The sequence below is a fragment of the Somniosus microcephalus genome, chromosome 34 (genome assembly GCF_052327205.1).
Source record: "Somniosus microcephalus isolate GS21.2 chromosome 34, FLI_Smic_1.0, whole genome shotgun sequence".
NCBI classification, from domain to species: domain Eukaryota; kingdom Metazoa; phylum Chordata; class Chondrichthyes; order Squaliformes; family Somniosidae; genus Somniosus; species Somniosus microcephalus.
Window position 1 is genome coordinate 22,870,749 of NC_141020.1, and position 18,880 is coordinate 22,889,628.

An 18,880-nucleotide genomic window follows, 5' to 3' on the forward strand; every position below is an offset into this window, starting at 1 on the left:
CCTCTGGTGTCTCTCCTCAATAGATGCCCATCTATCCTCCATAGCAGACCATCTATTTAGAAGAGTCACCATGCTCTGTTGAGTCTGGCGACTTATGTCCTCCAAGGAGGTTGCCACCCTCTCCATGGCAGCACGTTCATGCGCCGTTGTCTCCACCACAGCATTGCTCATGTTTGAGATGGACGCCTCCATTCTCTGCACACTCGCAGTTACCATGGATGCAAAACCTGTCAGAGACTCCTGCACTTGTTGCTGAAGTTCCAGCACCGCTCTCTTTCTGGATGGCCCCAGAGGCACAGGGTCCACATGCAGCTGAGCAGAGGTAGGAGCGCCCTGCGGCCTCCGACAAGGACTCTCCACTGCTGTCCCTGTCTCCACCATCTGCTAATGCTCACGTGTGAGCTGTGATACACCAGGTGACAACACTACTCTCTATCTTGCGAATGACCCACCGAGGTGCGCGTCTCTGCGCTGGTGCTGGGTGAGCTCAATTCTGCTGACACTGCACCCTCAGAGGTTGCAGCTTCCTCTGAGGTGACTTCCGACTCTTCCTTCTGGACAGTGGGGAGGGGGGCTGTCGATGGTCCTGTGGGGGAGTAAAGGCATGAGTTAGACAAGTGATATTAACATAACAGGCACATCGAATTGTACAGATGATCAGAATTCAATCTGTATGAATATCAGATGCCATATCAGTCACTCATGCAATCTAAATGAGAGGGTTGCAAATCTATTCTGTCACCAGCTTGCTCTACTGCGCCCGTCTCTCCGTCCCCCCACTTCCAGCTCCTCAGCACCTCTGACACTGTCAAGAGCAGCCTCCTCAGCGGTGGTCAAGTGCGCAATGGAAGGTGGCTCTCTCCTGTCCTGCCCCTCTCCCTCTTATTGTGGGCTCTCTTTTCCTGCAATGAGGGACACAAGTGGAGTTTGAGTGAGAATGTTGGAGTGAGTGTAGAGAATCCATAGCATAGAAGCTTAGAGGGAGACAAAGATGGAGTGAGGTGCCAATACCAAGGGCCCTCCCTGTGCGTTGTTAGTTGTTGCCATTCCATAACAGTGATAGCGAGTGTGAGGGGTGCATAGCAGAATGGTGAATTAATTCTGTACATAGCGAGAGGGATGGTTAAGGGTGCAAGGGATGTAAGGGTAAAGTGGGATGTGCAGGAGTAGGTTGGCAATGCAGAGTGTTGGTGGTGAGTGGAGATGAGGAGCAGATTGAAGGTAAGTGTGATGTTATACTCACTTTTGCTGTGCGTAGCAGGTCATTGAACCTTTTGCGGCACTGAACCCAGGTGGGTGCACACAAAGACCTGGTGCTTACCTCTTCACCAATTTGCAGCCAGGCTGCCTTGGTTTGTTGAGGAGGCGTCCTCCATCCATTTGTTAAATCAGCTCTCCACATATTAGCAAGCCAAAAGAGAACATCGTTACTTACCTTTGGAGAATAGCTAACGAAGTAAAAAATGGAAGGTTTACACCCACCGGCGAAGCTTCAGTTGACAGGTAATGTGGCTGAAAATTGGAGGAGGTTCAAACAACGTTTGGAGTTGTATATAGTGGCAATCGGAGCTGATGAGAAAAGTGATAAACTGAAAGCGTCAGTGTTCTTACATGTCGTGGGTGATGAAGCGCTGGAGGTGTATAATAACTTCACATTCGCTGCTGATGGGGACAAAATGAAGCTGGATAAAATAATGGAACAGTTTGAGGCCTACTGCATACCTAAACGTAACGTGACATTTGAGAGGCACAGATTTTTCACATGTGTACAGAAAACGGGAGAGACTATTGATCAGTATGTGACTGAACTGAGAAACAGAAGCAAAATGTGTGAATTTGGGGGACTGACAGACTCGCTGATAAAAGACAGACTGGTGTGTGGTATTCCAGATAATGGTCTAAGGGAAAGACTGCTAAGAGAGCAAAATCTAGACCTGGGAAAAGCCATAGCACTGTGTAGGGCTACAGAGACTGTGAAGTCGCAAGCAAAGGAACTGTTCAGTGACAGTAGCTGCAACGTGGATGCAGTGAGAAAGAACGGACACAAACCGTTTAACAAAAAGAGCGCCAATGTGAAAAAAGAGGCGTGGCCAGCGAACAAAAATGAAAGGAGCAATCGAAAGTCATGTAGTCGATGCGGTACACAGCATCCACCAAGAAAGTGTTCAGCATATGGTAAAACATGCAATAGTTGCAACAAAAACAACCATTATGCCCGTTGCTGTAAGAACCAAGCGCAACAAAGCAAGATCCATGCAGTAGATGAAAGCGGGATAGAGGAGTTCTATGTGGATGTTGTGTCTGAAAACAAAAAAGAAAAAAGAGACTGGATGTTGACACTAAAGGTGAATGACATACACATTCCATTTAAATTGGATACTGGAGCACAAGTTAATGTGATATCAGAGACTGATTTTAAGAAAATTAGACCCAGACCAAAGATACATGGAATAAAAGTGAACATGACAGGATACTCAGGTACTGATATACCAGTGAAAGGAAGATGCATTGTCAAAGTGACACACAAGGACAGAGAGCACACGCTAGCATTAATCGTGGTGCCAAAGGATGTGCAGGCCATACTAGGTTTAATAGCCTGTGAGAGACTGAACCTGGTAAAGAGAGTCCTCGTTGTGGAAAGCGAAGGAGAGACAGTCTATGATGAACTCATGAAAGAGTACAACGACCTATTTCAGGGTCTAGGCTGCCTTCCAGGAGAACATACGATCAGAGTAGATAAAAGTATGCCAACGGTTATACATCCATGCAGAAAAGTTCCATTTGCTCTTCAAAAGCAACTGAAGGCAGAGCTGGACAGGATGGAAAGCCTGAACATGATTCAGAAGATAGATGAGCCAACTGAGTGGGTGAGTTCCCTCGTCGTTGTGGACAAAAAGAATGGAAAGCTCAGAATTTGCCTGGATCCAAGAGATCTAAACAGAGCAATAAAGAGAGAGCACTTCAAGCTTCCTACACGTGAGGAAATCATGGCACAGTTTACAAATGCAAAGTATTTCAGCAAGTTAGATGCATCATCAGGATTTTGGCAGATGAAACTGGACGAGGCAAGTTCAAGACTGTGCACGTTCAACAGTCCATTTGGCAGATACAGATTCCTAAGGTTACCATTTGGCATTGCCTCAGCTCCTGAAGTGTATCACAAAACTATCCATATGATCTATGAGCATCTGGAGGGAGTTGATACATCAATGGATGACATCATAGTATGGGGAACCACGAGAACTGAGCATGACGAGAGACTGAAAAAAGTGCTGGAAACAACAAGGAAAACAAACCTGAAGCTGAATAGAGAGAAATGCCAGCTCGGGGTGACAGAACTGACATTCGTGGGAGATATCCTTAGCAGTGAGGGCATCAAACCAGATCCCAGAAAGGTGTCCGCCATTGAGAATATGCCAAAGCCACAATGCAAAAAGGACATGCAGAGGTTTAATGGAATGATCAACTACATGGGTAAATTCATATCCAACCTCTCAGAAAAGATGGCGCCACTGAGACGACTAACTGAAAAGAACATAGTATGGGAATGGAATCATGAGCATGAGAAGTCATGGAGCGATCTAAAGAAACTGCTCACAGAGGAACCAATTCTGAGGTTTTATGACCCAGCGAGACCCATCAAGATATCATCAGATGCATCACAGAGTGGGCTCGGTGCCGTTCTTCTGCAAAAATATGACTACTGGCAACCTATTGCATATGCATCGCGCTCAATGACAGACGCGGAGACGTGATATGCACAAATAGAAAAGGAGCTGCTCAGCATCACATACGCCTGTGAAAGATTTCACCAGTTTGTGTCAGGACAAGCAATCAGTGTAGAGACTGACCATAAGCCCTTGATTGCATTGTTCCAAAAGCCACTAAATGGATGTCCGCTTAGAATACAAAGAATGATGATCAGGCTGCAACGCTATACATTGAATGTTGCGTACACTCCGGGTAAGCTGATGTATACAGCAGACACGTTGTCCAGAGCTGTTGACCCAAGTGAGCCCGCAAACACCAAAATGGGTGAAAAAGTGAACGCCTACGTGGACATGATCACAAGTGCACTGCCCATAGCAGATGCAAAAATGGAGCTCATAAAGACTGAGACAAATAAAGATGAAACACTGAGACGACTGAGGAAAAGCATCTTGGATGGATGGCCCAACATGAAACAAGACTGCTCACCTGACATGGCAGAGTACTGGAACTGCAGGGCGGAACTATCACTGGTCGAAGACATCATCTACAAAGGAAGTAAAATAGTTATCCCAAAGAGTCTGAGAAAAGAGATGCTAAAAAGGATCCATGGAGGACATCTGGGAATCGAAAAGTGTAAGAAAAGAGCACGAGAGGTGATGTACTGGCCACGAATCAACCAAGATGTGACAAATGAGGTGTCAAACTGCACAATATGCCTGAAATATCGAGCAAGCAATCCGGTAGAACCACTAAAGCCACACCCAGTGCCAGACAGACCTTACCAGAAGGTAGGCGCTGACCTATTCGTATGTCAAGGGAAGGACTATCTTGTAGTCACAGACTATTACTCCCTGTATCCAGAGGTTTGTAGACTGTACACCACCACTGCAGATGCTGTGATAACAGGTATGAAAGCCATATTCTCCAGACATGGCGTGGCAAGCGAGGTCTTCACAGACAACGGACCACAGTTTTACAATGCAAGTTTCCGACACTTTGCCAAAGAGTGGGACTTTGTCCACACAACGTCAAGTCCTCACTTTCCACAGTCCAATGGACTAGTGGAAAAATCGGTCCAGACAGTGAAAAGACTGATGTACAAGGCAAAAGACAGTGGAACTGACTTCTACCAGAGCATGCTTGTATACCGCACAACGCCGCTCGAGTGTGGTATGTCACCAGCCCAACTCCTTATGGGACGCCTGCTAAGGTCAAACCTACCCATCCCGGAGAACCTCCTGAAAACGAAAGAGGGGGAGAAAGTGAGGAAGTTCAAAGAACAACAGAAAGAAAAGCAAAAGTACTACTATGACAGAGGAACACAAAACCTACCTGAACTCCACACTGGTGACCAAGTAAGGTTCAAAGACAAAACAAACATATGGACTCAGAAGGGAACTGTCCTGAGTGAAGTCCAACCAAGATCATACACCATTCAGACAGATGAGGGTGCTGTTCTGCGAAGAAATCGTCAGGATCTTCTCATGGGACCAGCCACAGCAGGTCAAAAGACTGATACTGTTGAACAACCTGATCACACAGCAGGTCAAAAGACTGATACTGTTGAACAACCTGATCACACAGCTGAGAACTCATCATCTGAGGCAACAACTCAGATTCAAGGACAATCAATCAGAAAATCCTCAAGGCACGTGAAGCCTCCTGAGGGACTCATTGAGCAAGTTTAAGGACTCTTGTTATAGAAGGAAGTAATGTTATCTTATTCTCTCTTCAAGTTATAGTGTATTTACATATTTCATGTGAACACACAAAACAAGGTTAAAAAACCTTGATAATGATAATGATAATGTAAGTTCATTAAGTGTTACAGTTAAAATGCAGAGTAATACAAAGAATACATGTTGTTAGATAAAAGTAAAATACTTTTGTTTTAAGAAAGGGAGATGTAATGATATCAGCAAATAGTGATGGTATTTGCCTGTTTGATTATGATGCCTTACCAGCATATTTGCATGTTTGATTATTTATGCCTGACCAGCAGAGGGCATGTGAGAGAGGGAGTTTAGTTTTAGTTTCATTTTAGATGGATCTCTAAGATGGTGTCTCCTGTAATGCTGTTAACTTAGTTAAACAAACTTTAGATTAAAAGACATTCTCTTTCATAAATGTCTCGTCATTGAACCCACAAAGAAATCAATACAGTTATCAGGCAGTTTTTAGCCTAATCTCTATTTTTATTCCCGACGGCTCCAAACCACGCCAAGTTAGCGAGGCGGACCGTCGGGCTGAAGGGCTTGGAGGGTTCGAGATGTCTGGTGTTCAGGTGAGTGATGGGTGCATGAGTGCAAAGGTAAGTGTGTTTGGTGTGTGTAAAGTGTTTAAAGAAGTTTTACTTACATTTACTTACCTTTACAGCCTTCCTTCCTTCAGGTCTCAGGAGTCCCTCATCTCACCGGCACAGAAAGCAGAATGGCCGCGAGCTGTCAAAAGTTGCAGCATTCAGCTTTCTGTTCTGGAGAGATATCTAAATCAGCCTGAGAGGAAGGAATTAACTTGGAGTACAGATTGTCAGTGTTTGACAGCTTCAAAGTGCAGGGCATCATTAACTGCACACACGTGGCATTCCACGTACCTCTAGATCAACCAGGAGTATTGGTGAACCACAACAGCTTCCATTCCATCAATATGCAGCCGATGTGCAACCACAAAATGATATTTATGCAAGTGTGCGTAACATTCCCGGGGAACTGTCATGATGCTGTTTTCCTGCGGCAGTCCAAGCTCCCTTACAAATCTGAACCTGGAGGCAGACTTAATGGGTGGCTGCTGGGAGACAAGGGATATCCCCATCAAACTTGGCTGATGACACCCATGAGAAACCCGAGCAATGAAGCTCAAGAGCGCTACAAAGCACGACCATCAGATGTGTAATTGTGCAAGCCATCGTCATGCTGAAAATGCGCTTCAGGTGCCTGGACAGATCTGGAGGCACTCTTCAGTATGCACCAGCCAGGGAGTCCAAAATGATCATGGGGTGTTGTGCTATTGCGCAGCAGCAAGGCTTAGAGCTCCAGGAGGAACAAGGCATAGTGCGCACAATGTCTGCGGACGAATCCGAGGAGGAGAAGGACGAAGGTGATGATGCAATGTAGAACCAGCTGCTCACATTGCTGCCCGGGATGCCAGGGATGCCCTTACTAATGCAAGGTTCAGTTATAAGAAATCACACAACACCAGGTTATAGTCCAACAGCTTTATTTGAAATCACAAGCTTTCGGAGCGCTGCTCCTTCGTCAGGTGAAGTGGAGAGATGCATAAAAACGCAGCTTATATAGTCAGAGAATAATGTAAAATGTCTCTGACTATATAAGCTGTGTTTTTATGCATCTCTCCACTTCACCTGACGAAGGAGCAGCGCTCCGAAAGCTTGTGATTTCAAATAAAGCTGTTGGACTATAACCTGGTGTTGTGTGATTGCTTACATTTGTCCACCCCAGTCCAACACCGGCATCTCCACACCAAGTACGATAGCAAAATACTGCGGATGTTGGAAATCCGAAATAACAACAGAAAATGCTGGAAAAACTCAGCAGGTCAGGCAACATCCGTGGACAGAAATTTGAGTTGACGTTTCGGGTCGAACCCTTCTTCAAAACTGGAAAGAAAAGATGGATCGGAGGCAGGGCTGCGATTGGACAAAACCTAATAAAAGAAACAAAAGAAGTAAAAAAGAGACAATGAAAGGTGTTAGAAGCTAGACGAGATGGTAATAGGCTGAGATTAGGTGTAAAGTGTACTGGCAGGGCAAGGGATAGCTGCCAGGTGTGAGAGCGAAACAAAAGGAAAGCGGGGGGAGGGGGGAAAGGAGTGGAAAAATTACAAGAAAAAATGAAATAGGGGCCGAGGTTATGATCTGAACCGATTAGGCACTCTGCAGCCTTCCGGACTCAATATCGAGTTCAACAATTTCAGATCATAACCTCGGCCCTATTTCATTTTTTCTTGTAATTTTTCCACTCCTTTCCCCCCCCACCCTTTCCTTTTGTTTCGCTCTCACACCTGGCAGCTATCCCTTGCCCTACCAGTACACTTTACACCCAATCTCAGCCTATTACCATCTCGTCTAGCTTCTAACACCTTTCATTGTCTCTTTTTTACTTCTTTTGTTTCTTTTATTAAGTTTTGTCCGATCGCAGCCCTGCCTCCGATCCATCTTTTCTTTCCAGTTTTGAAGAAGGGTTCGACCCGAAACGTCAACTCAAATTTCTGTCCACGGATGTTGCCTGACCTGCTGAGTTTTTCCAGCATTTTCTGTTGTTATTTCACCACCCCAAGGTTCAGTTAGTTACCACCACTGACTGATGTCTTAACCACATGCAACATCCACTGTTCCCCACACCCCCAATGCCACTGACACAAAGCAGTCCTGCTAATAACCAACCATCCCCTCATTGGTCCCCGTCAATTTATGTCTTCTCATTCATCATTAAACAAGTGAAAAGACTAATTGCCAGCCAGCAACCAAGAATGGGCAACACGGAAAACTGGGGCAAAGTAATACATTTTATGTGATTCTACTAAAGAACGGAAACTTCACAACATAACATTTCCACATACACCCATGTGCATACACTCGGTGAACTACAAAGCTTTACTCTGTGGCGACACGCCACCATTGGACATAACCCGCTCACGGCGGCACGGACAGTTTACGCAGGCGCACTGCCGGCAGCAGCCGCCCCCAGCCGGGGGCCCTTTCCTCCGGCAACTTGTTTCCCGCAGGGACAGGCTGCCGGGAGCACTTCCTGTCTGGGGAGTATTTAAGTGGTTGCGCGGGCTTTTCAAGCTCTCTTTTTGCCATGATGTAAATTAAAGCAGTTGTGTTCCATCAACTCTGGTCTCGACTCCCACGTTTGCCACGGTATCTCAACACTGGTGACCCCGACGCTCAGGACGAATCCTAAGCTAGCATGGCAGATACAAATGCAGTCACGGTTAAACTACCGGACTTTTGGGAGAACCTAGCCGAAGCCTGGTTCGTTCAAGCCGAGTCCAGATTCCGGCTGAGAAGCATTACAGTCGACGTCACGAAGTACGACTACCTCGTCACCTCTCTCACCTGCGCCACAGTCCCCAAGGTTTGGGCAGCGCTGCAGGATCCACCAGAGGAAGGCAAGTACGAACATCTGAAGGCCGCGCTTCTTAAAAAATTTCAGGCGTCCTCTTACCAGCGCAACTGCCAACTCCTCAACCTCCCAGGCCTTGGTGACGCTTTACCATCAGACCTGCTTTCCCACATGCTGTCCCTCTCGGACGACAAAAACCCCGGCGCCCTCTTTCGCACGCTTTTCATTCGGCAGCTCCACGCCAGCATCCGCCCGCTCATTGTGGAGTCTGGCTCCACGGACCTGAATGAGATAGCCGAAAAGGCCGACCAGCTGCTCTCCGCGCAGACCGCCCGCGACGTCGCGCCCGACCTCACGGCAACGACCACGCTGTCCCCCCGGCCCACTAGGCCCAACCGCCCTTCCACTCCAGGTCACTGCTACTACCACACCCGTTTTGGCACTAGGGCCCAACGCTGCACGCCACCGTGCACTTTCAAACCCCCCCCGCACCGGCCCCCACGATGGCCGCGGGGCAAAAGGGGCCCCTCCTGTACGTCACTGACGACAGCACCAACCGCCGATTCCTGTGCGACACAGGAGCCCAGCACAGCATCACCCCCACCTCCGCCCTCGAAATCCAACGCGGCGCACGGGGTATCACGCTGGCCGCAGCCAATGGCTCTGACATCCGCACATACGGCACCCGCATGGTCACGCTCGACCTCGCAGGCCGCCGCTACCGCTGGGAGTTCAGCACAGCCAAGGTCCTCTGCCCACTCATCGGCGCCGACTTCCTACGTGCCCACGGCCTCCTTCTCGACATTCCGAGGCACCGCCTCGTCGACATCAACACTATAGCCCCCATCCCTGGCACATTCACCCCGGCCCGTTCGGCCAGCCTGATGACCTACTGCCTCGCCAGAGCCACGGACGACTACTCGGCACTACTAGCCAAGTTTCCCGCCCTCACTAACCCGACCTTTTCGGCCAAAGCCGCCAAACACGGTGTGAAGCACTATATCCCCACCACCGGCCCCCCGGTCTCTGCCCACGCCCGCAGACTCAACCCAGCCAAGCTGGAAATCGTGCGGGCCGAGTTCACCACCATGGAGCAACTCGGCATCATCCGCCGCTCCAGCAGCTCTTGGGCCTCGCCCCTCCACATTGCCCCCAAGCCCGGTGGAGGCTGGCGCCCCTGCGGGCACTACCGCCGCCTCAACGACGCCACCACCCCCGACCGATACCCGGTGCCGCACATCCAGGACTTCTCGGCCCGACTGGCCGGACGAACCGTCTTCTCCAAGGTCGACCTGGTGCGCGGTTACCACCAAGTCCCCGTACACCCCGCGGACATCCCCAAAACGGCCGTCATCACCCCATTCGGCCTGTTCGAGTTCCTGAGGATGCCCTTCGGCCTCAAGAATGCAGCCCAGGCTTTCCAGCGCCTTATGGACTCAGTCCTCCGGGACCTGAACTTCCTATTTGTCTATCTAGATGACATTCTCGTGGCCAGCTCCTCCAAACAGGAACACCTCGAACACCTTCGCATCTTGTTCGGGCGCCTAGCCCAACACGGGCTCATCCTCAGCCCAGCGAAGTGCCAATTCGGCCTAGCTGAGATCGATTTTCTCGGCCACCACATCACCCCTGCTGGGGCCGTCCCCGTGCCCAACAAGGTGCAGGCCGTCCAGCAATTCCCCCGCCCCAAAACCATCAAGGGCCTCCAGGAGTTCCTCAGAATGGTGAACTTCTACAACAGGTTCATCCCCAGAGCTGCAGCCCTCATGAAGCCCCTATACGACTCCCTCCGAGGTAAATTCGGCAAGATGGCCGTAGCCTGGACCGCTGACACGTCAGCCGCCTTCGACGCCACCAAAAACGAGCTCGCCGACGCCACCCTGCTCGTGCACCCGAGGGCCGATGCCCGGGTCGCGCTCACCACCGACGCCTCCGACCATGCGGTCGGAGCCGTGTTCAAGCAGTGGGTCAATGGCGCGTGGCAGCCACTTGCCTTCTACAGCCGCCAACTGTGCCCCCGGAGGTCAAATACTCTACTTTCGACCACGAGCTCCTCGCGCTCCACCTGTCGGTCCGCCATTTCAGGTTCCTCCTGGAGGGCCGCCCCTTTACCGCGTACGTGGACCACAAGCCGCTCACATACGCGATGGCCAAGAACACCGAACCCTGGTCCGCTAGGCAGCAACGCCAGCTCGCGGCCGTGTCCGAGTTTACCACGGACATCCAGCATGTCTCCGGTAGAGACAATGTTGTCGCCGACTGCCTTTCCCGTCCCGCCATCTGCGCGAATTACCTAGCGGTCAACTACGCGCAACTAGCAGCGGCCCAGCTCACGGACCCAGACCTCCTCTCGGTGGCTACCAGCCTGCCAGGGCTACGCCTAGCCAAGGTCGCGCACGGGCCCGAAGCCACGGCAGTCACTTGCGATGTCTCACTCGGCCAACCCAGGCCGGTCATCCTTGCAACCTGGCACCGCCGCATCTTCGACGTGCTCCATGGGCTCTCCCATCCGGGTTCCCGCGCATCCGTCAAACTCCTCTCCCAGCGCTTCGTCTGGCGCGGCCTCAGCAAAGATGTTCGGACTTGGGCCACCTCCTGCCTCGCCTGCCAACGGGCTAAGGTACAGCTGCACACAAAAGCACCCCTGGGAGACTTCGAGGTACCCAGCCGCCGCTTCGACCACGTACACGTCGACATCGTCGGTCCTCTGCCGCCATCGCAAGGCCAAACTTATCTCCTCACGATGGTCGACCGCTACACACGCTGGCCTGAGGCAGTGCCGTTGACCTCCACCACCACAGCCGGCATTGCCAGGGCGTTCATTAACACCTGGGTCGCGAGGTTCGGCGTACCGGCCGACATAACCTCCAACAGAGGCGCCCAGTTCACCTCTGAACTCTGGACGGCCACAGCACGCAACCTCGGGGTGACGCTCCACCGAACCACGGCATACCACCCGCAGGCCAACGGGCTGTGTGAACGCTTCCGCAGGTCACTCAAGGCCTCACTCCGCGCCAGCCTGCAGGACAGTACCTGGGCTGACCGCCTACCGTGGGTGCTGCTAGGCCTACGCACCGTGGTCAAGGAAGACCTCCAGTCCTCAGCAGCGGAGTTAGTCTACGGACAACCGCTGCGCGTACCAGGCGAATTCCTCCCGGAGGCTACCACGCCTTGGTCGGCCGAACAGCAGCGGCTCAACTCTTTCTCTTCCGCTCAACAGTTCGCCCCACTTCCGGTCAACCGACACGGCGAGCTCGCACCTCACGTCCCGCCAAACTTACAGCAGGCACGCTTCGACTTCGTGCGACACGACGCGCACCGCGGACCCCTGCGACCCCCGTACGACGGACCGTATGAGGTACTACAAACCGGGGACAAGGTCTTCAAGCTGCGACTCGGCGACAGGGTCGAAACAGTCTCCATCGACCGACTCAAACCAACACACACAGAACCAGGGGAACAGGTCCCCGTGGCCCGACCTCCAACTAGAGGCCGTCCCGCCAGCAAGCCAGCACAGCCGGCGGCGAACCGCCCGGCCCCACCAATTAGACCGGCGGCAACTCAGAGCCGCTCCGGCAGAACCATTAGACCACCGTCACGACTCGTCCACTCCTCCTAAGCGGATTCTGGGGGGAGCTCTGTGGCGACACGCCACCATTGGACATAATCCGCTCATGGCGGCACGGACAGTTTACGCAGGCGCACTGCCGGCAGCAGCCGCCCCCAGCCGGGGGCCCTTTCCTCCGGCAACTTGTTTCCCGCAGGGACAGGCTGCCGGGAGCACTTCCTGTCTGGGGAGTATTTAAGTGGTTGCGCGGGCTTTTCAAGCTCTCTTTTTGCCATGATGTAAATTAAAGCAGTTGTGTTCCATCAACTCTGGTCTCGACTCCCACGTTTGCCGCGGTATCTCAACAACTCTTCCTTTTCCTAACGCTCCTATGTGGTACAACCACTGTGGCTTCAGCAGAGGTAGAGGCAGGCTGCTCAGATCCCTGCTCTGAGATGCTCTTTGCTGACGACCTCGGTTGTGGAGCCACTGAGGGCCCTTCCAAAGACTTCTCCACCTGCACTTATGTAGGAGCAAACTCGACCATGAAGCAACATGTCGGGTACTGACTGAGGGGTGGGGGACAACAAGTGAGAAGTGGAAGTGCTTCAAGTGGAGTTACAATTCCATGTTGCCTTTTGCCAGCATCCGTCTCATGGGCCAGCCACACTTCACTGCTATCGCTCTGCTGGAGAGTAGTTTGGTATAGATCAGTGGGGCGCTGTAAGGCCAAAGCTAAGTTATCTGTCATCCTATTTAAGGCGCCAGACAGGTTGGCATCCAGAGTGTGCATGGCCATTGTCAAGCCCTCATTTGATTGCCGGGATTGATGTTCCATGGAGTTGGCCACTCTATCCATGCAATAAGACATTGCCCCAATGCCTTGCAACATTAACCCACACATGTTTGAGGCAGACTCCTCCATTATCTCTGCAATTGTGGACAGTGTGCTTGGAAGGCCTGTCATACATCACACATTTTCTGGTGCTTCTCAATGATTATCCTTTTCATCGTCAGCTCCTGGGGTACGGCATCTGTGTCCAGCTGAGCAGAGCCTGGAGAGCGCCCTTCGATGCGGACTCTCCACAGCTGTCCCTGCTACCACTGTCTGCTCTTGCTCACTTGTGAAGTGTGAGCCACCAACTGAAATCCCAACAATTTGTCTAAATGGTTTCACCAAACTGTGAGTATCTGAGCTGGTGCATGGTGAGCATGAGTCCTGCGATGGTGCACCCTCAGAAGGAATCAGCTCCTTTGAGGATTCATCATCCGTGAGGTCCATGGACTCTTGCTGCACACGTGAAGGCCCCATTGGAGAGAAAAGATGGGAATCAGTACTGGCAAGGTAAGAATGTTGCAACTTATCATTATGAAGATGACTGAGCGTTGTGTGACGCGTGTGCATAATATTTAATTCTATCTGGAAGGTCCCCATCTCTGATGGCCAGGGACGTCACAAAGCCACTTATCTCCAGCATTTCCTCCGCTGCAGTTGTCCATTGTGAGATCTGTGGAGGACCACCTCCGGTTCTCTCCCTTGCTTTCTGTGCTCTTCTCCTGCAACAGGGGAAAGAGCAGACCTATGAGTGACTGTAATGGTAAATGTTCATGCAATGGATAGAGTGCATTTGGCGAGGGTGACTATCAGGAAGAGGCATCAAATTGCATAAAGATGAGCGTGAGTGGCAGTGGTGGATGGATAGATGGGGATGTGAGGAAGTGCATAGAAAGAGAGGATGGGTGCACTTGCAAGGTAAGTGAGTGTAAGGAGTGATGTTATTGGGCAGGCTTGACAAGGCAGAGTGGGGGAAGGGTGATGCGCACAGCAGGATGTAGGTGGATGGGTTTTTTATTCACATTTCCTGACCTGGTTAAATCATTAAAGCTCTTCCTGCACTGAATCCAGGAGCGTGGCACAGTGCTCCTGCTGCCGACCTCCTGGGCCACCTCCAGCTATGCCTACTTTGTGGCAGCAGCAGGTTTCTCCCTCCCGTTGCTGGGGAACAGTATCTCTCTGCTGCTCCTCACTGCCCCCAGCAGTATATCAAGGGAGGTATCATTGAAGCGGGGGCACAGCCGTTGAGCATTCTGAATCCATTGTCAATGTATTTCTGAAATAACCACAGAAAATGCTGGAAATACTCAGCAGGCCAGGCAGCATCCGTGGAGAGAGAAACAGAGTTAACTTTAAGTTCTGATGAAGGGTCACAGACCTGAAACGTTAACTCTGTTTCTCTCTCCACGGATGCTGCCTGGCCTGCTGAGTATTTCCAGCATTTTCTGTTGTTATTTCAGATTTCCAGCATCCGCAGTATTTTGCTATTATGTCAAAGTATTTCTCTCTTGCTTCCAACTCCCAACTCCTCCAAATTTCATCTTAGGATTGGCCCTTTTTATACTGGAGTTGAGATTGCGTTATGTGGGTCTGTACCGCGCCCATTGATGCGCAATCAACACCAAAACCCGGAAGTGAAATGATAATGAGGTGCCTATGTTAAAATGCCACTGACAGACGTGCTGAACTTATTTCCAGGTTTCCACCGCGAGGTAAGGTAGTGGAGTAGAAAAACATTAGGAGAGTTTAAAATGTAGCTGGAGTCTGGGCTATGTCAGCTCAAGTGGTAGTGATCTGTGCTTTGATTGGTCAATTGGGCTTTCTTAATTTTAATCTTTTCTTAAGCTGTATGTCCTGGTCTGGGTGTGATTTATAGATCTGTGTGTACGCGCCATGTAACCATTTGGCAAATTCAGCAAATGTATATGGTTATTAGTTGCACCTCTCAAACAACTGATGAAATAGATGTTTTCTATTTAGCATGTAAAAACTTTGATAATACTTCACAAATAAAAGTTTGTTCTTGAAATTATGGCAGTAAGTCTGCAAAACTTTTAAACTGTTGTAAAAAGTATTTAAAGAGTTGACATGGATTATCACTTTTTCCACCGTATTTCTAACGGGCTCGAATTTGCAGTCAGTATGACGGTGTAATCTCAGAGTACACCATCATGCCACCTTTCAAATGGACAGCAAAGTCAGGAATTCCACATGTGCTAAATCCCAAACTTGCGATCTGTCAAGTTCCGACTTGACAGATGATCCGCACTGACATTGAAATCCTAATTGCTGGCGCAGAGTTCGACTAATTTCCCACCAACTGCCCAGCAACTACTTATGAAAATGTTATGGCTGGTGCAAACAGGCACAGGGCACAGTGTAAGGAGATACTTCCTGACAAGATAATTAAGAAATTGCACTCCATTAATTAAAAAGGAAGGTTAAACAGTAATACAAAGTGGTGAAAATAGCTTTCCAACTTGCACATGAAAAAATAAATGATTTGCTTAGACGATTCTGAAATGCATTTTATGGAAGATCGAACATAGTTCCCAGAGGCTATAGGAATTCCAATAAGTATAAGAAAGTCGCACTTCAAATTTGCTTTGCAGAGAGAAAATTTCTCCAGCTCTAATCACAGCAGGTCACACAGCAGATGATTGCATCGACATCATGGCCCTGACGGAAACTTGGTTGAGTGAGGGGTGATGACACCTTACCCTTAAATGAAGCCTGCCTGCCTGGCTATACCTTCCACCACTTGCCTCGCTCAGACTGCCATGGTGGCGGTGTGGCTTTCATCATCAAATCACACCTTTATCTACCCCCACTACTCACTTGGCACTTTCTCCTCCTTTGAGCATCTCACCTTATTCCACTCCTCTCACCTCTCATTTAAAATACTCGTTCTCTACCGCCCACCCAAGTACCATTAAAATGTTATTACCGAGATATCGTCACTGCTTTCCTCCCTCAACCTCTGCATCGAACGACTTCTCATGGTGATTTCAACCTCCATCTCAGTTCATCATGCTCTCTCTCCCCTGAGTTCACTAGCCTACTATCCTCCCTTAATCTCTCCCTCCATGTAAACTCCCCAACCCATATTCACGGCCACCCCCTCGACCTCACCATCTCTCGTGGCCTCGCTACTCCCATCATGTCAATCGCAGATAAGGCCATCTCTGACCACTTCCTCGTATCGCTCTCCACCCACATCCCCCTTCCACCCACCCCCAACCCTACTTCCTTCTGTGTCTGCCCCTGGAAAAAACTCTCTCCAACTCTCTTACAACTGCACTTATGAAATCGTAATTGTCCAGCCTTTGCCCCTCCATTCACCACGACATTTCTGCAGCTACCGATCTACTCAACCACACCCTCACCACCACCTTTGATGACCTAGTCCCTATTAAAACAATTACTCTATCTCACCCTGGCCGCTCCCCTTGGTACGGCCCTCATCTTCACTCCCTTAAGTCCAAGGGATGCAGACTTGAACGGATATGGCGGACAACTGGTTTAGCCATTCACCGTCAGATCTGGCTGGACCACATAAAGCATTATCGGGTCCTGCTCTCATCTGCCAAAATTGCTCACTATTCCAGAATCATTGTGGAATGCAAAAATAAACCCCGGCTTCTATTCTCTACTGCTAACCATCTTCTTAAACCCATCTCCTCCACCCTCACCTCTGACAACAAGTGTGAGGAGCTCATGGACGTCTTTGTCTCTAAGGTTGAGACCATCCGTTCAGCTGCCTCTGCCACTTCCCTTCCTTCCCCATGCCCACCGGGTCAAACTTCCTCTCAGGTTCCCCCTGCCCTAGCCCTGAATTCACATCTTTCTCCAGTTTCTCTCCGATCTCCCCTCATGACCTCTCCGTGCTCATCTTGTCCACGAGACCCACTTCCTGCTCCCTCGTCCCTATTCCCACCAAACTGCTGACCACCCAACTTCCTTTTCTGGCTCCCATGTTAGCTGACATTGTTAATGGTTCTCCTCAGGTAACGTCCCCCTCTCCCTCAAATCTGCCATCATCACCCCTCTCTTCAAAAAAAACAACCCTTGACTCCTCCATCCTTGAAAACTACCGGCCCATCTCCAACCTCCCTTTCCTCTCCAAAGTCCTTGAACATGTCGCCTCCTAAATCCGTGCCCATATTTCCCACAACTCCATGTTTGAATCCCTCCAATCAGGTTTCTGTCCCAGCTACAGTACCGAAACGGCTCTCATCAAAGTCACAAATGACATCCTTTGTGACTGTGACAAAGGTAAACTATCCCTCCTCGTCCTTCTTGACTTGTCTGCAGCCTTTGACACGGTTGACCACACCATCCTTCTCCAACGCCTCTCCACCATCGTCCAGCTGGGTGGGACTGTACTTGCCTGGTTCCATTCTTATCTATCTAATTGTAGCCAGAGAATCACCTGCAACGGCTTCTCTTCCTGCTCCCGAGTCGTTACCTCTGGTGTCCCCCGAGGATCTATCCTTGGCCCCTCCTATTTCTCATCTATATGCTGCCCCTTGGCGACATCATCCAAAAACAAAGCATCAGTTTCCACATGCACACTGATGACACCCAGCTCTACCTCACTACCACTTCTCTTGACCCCCTCCACTGCCTCTAAATTGTCAGACTGCTTGTCCAACATCCAGTTCTGGATGAGCAGAAATGTTCTCCAATTAAATATTGGGAAGGCCGAAGCCATTGTTTTCTGTCCCTGCCACAAACTCCATTCCCTAGCCACTGACTCCATCCTTCTCCCTAACATCTGTCTGAGGCTGAACCACACTGTTTGCAACCTTCGTGTCATATTTGACCCTTAAATGAGCTTCCGACTACATGTCCGCGGCATAACTAAGACTGCCTATTTCCACCTCCGTAACATCGCCTGTCTCCGCCTTTGCCCCAGCTCATCCGCTGCTGAAACATTCATCCATGCTTTTGCTACCTCTAGACTTGACTATTCCATTGAACTTCTGGCTGGCCTCCCACATTCTACCCTACGTAAACTTGAGGTCATCCAAAACTCGGCTGCCCGTGTCCTAACTCGCACCAAGTCCCATTCACCCATCACCCTTGTGCTCGCTGACCAACATTGGCTCCTGGTTAAGCAACGCCTCGATTTCAAAGTTCTCATCCTTGTTTTCAAATCACTCCATGGCCTCGCCCCTCCCTATCTCTGTTATCTCCTTCAGCCCCACAACCCCCCGAGATATCTGCACTATCTAATTCTGCCCTCTTGAGCATCCCTGATTATAATCGCTCAACCAGTGGTGGCTGTGCCTTCTGTTGCCTGGAATTCCCTGCCTAAACCTCTCCGCCTCTCTACCTCTCTTTCCTCCTTTAAGACGCTCCTTAAAACCTACCTCTTTGACCTTATGCAGTTTGGTGTCAAATTGTTTGTCTTATAATACTCCTGTGAAGCGCCTTGGGCCATTTTACTACTTTAAAGGCACTATATAAATACAAGTTGTTGTTGTTGTCTGGGGTTGGTCCTCTCTGGATGGAAGCATTCTAACTGGAGAACACTTGTGTAGCCCAGAAGGGTAGTGGTGATTTTCAATCTAAGTTATTGAAAATGTAACTTGCTCCAAATCAGTACTTTTCTATAAAGCAAAGTAGCACCATAATTTTGAGCTATCCATACTATTTTTTGAAAGACCTCTGACCCCCAGCTCACAAATTTCAGTA

The 18,880-nt window shown here is 49.9% G+C and overlaps 1 protein-coding gene across 1 annotated transcript in view; it reads right to left on the bottom strand.

Annotated features, from left to right (window-relative positions):
* LOC147096877 (cation channel sperm-associated auxiliary subunit gamma-like) overlaps positions 1-18,880 on the bottom strand; it is a 297,982-nt gene that overhangs the window by 66,506 nt on the left and 212,596 nt on the right. The window lies entirely within an intron of this gene.